This window comes from Schistocerca serialis, chromosome 2 (genome assembly GCF_023864345.2).
Source record: "Schistocerca serialis cubense isolate TAMUIC-IGC-003099 chromosome 2, iqSchSeri2.2, whole genome shotgun sequence".
Taxonomy (NCBI): domain Eukaryota; kingdom Metazoa; phylum Arthropoda; class Insecta; order Orthoptera; family Acrididae; genus Schistocerca; species Schistocerca serialis.
The window spans coordinates 259512775-259513609 of record NC_064639.1 but is presented as its reverse complement, the minus strand read 5'-3'; the positions used below and the strand labels follow the sequence as shown (position 1 = coordinate 259513609).

The 835-nt window shown below is 50.8% G+C and overlaps 1 non-coding gene across 1 annotated transcript; it reads left to right on the top strand.

Annotated features, from left to right (window-relative positions):
* Window positions 1-233: 233 nt before the first annotated feature.
* On the top strand, window positions 234-308 carry Trnas-uga (transfer RNA serine (anticodon UGA)). Its single transcript has one exon. It is a non-coding gene; the product is annotated as a tRNA-Ser (tRNA).
* Window positions 309-835: the final 527 nt, after the last annotated feature.

Here is an 835-nt window from a genome sequence, read left to right as displayed (position 1 = left end):
CTAAAACGAGCTTTGGCGTCAAAAGGGCTATGCGTGAAGCATTCGACGGCTACTGGCAACAGAATACTACCGAAACACTTGTCACAAAACCTATTGAAATTCTGATCATATGCAGTTGTTTCCAGAATGAGGTTTTCACTCTGCAGCGGAGTGTGCGCTGATATGAAACTTCCTGGCAGATTAAAACTGTGCGTCCGACCGAGACTCGAACTGTGAGTACCGGGCGTGAGTCGTGCTTCGGTAGCTCAGATGGTAGAGCACTTGCCCTTGAAAGGCAAAGGTCCCGAGTTCGAGTCTCGGTCGGGCACACAGTTTTAATCTGCCAGGAAGTTTCATATCAGCGCACACTCCGCTGCAGAGTGAAAATCTCATTCTGGAAACATCCCCCAGGCTGTGGCTAAGCCATGTCTCCGCTATATCCTTTCTTTCAGGAGTGCTAGTTCTGCAAGGTTCGCAGGAGAGCTTCTGTAAAGTTTGGAAGGTAGGAGACGAGATACTGGCAGAAGTAAAGCTGTGAGTACCGGGCGTGAGTCGTGCTTCGGTAGCTCAGATGTTAGAGCACTTGCCCGCGAAAGGCAAAGGCCCCGAGTTCGAGTCTCGGTCGGGCACACAGTTTTAATCTGCCAGGAAGTTTCATATGCAGTTGTTCTCCCCCAAGAACCCTGAACCTTGCCTCGGCGTGGTGCCTTGCGTGTCAAATGGTTTCCGAAGAGGGACGACAGACTTTCAGTAGTTGCTGGGACAACGGTCTAGATTATCGCCTGATCTGACCTTCTAACACCAGCCAGCGTGTCCTTGCTGTTGTGGTACTGCGAACGGCTGAAAGCAAGAGAAA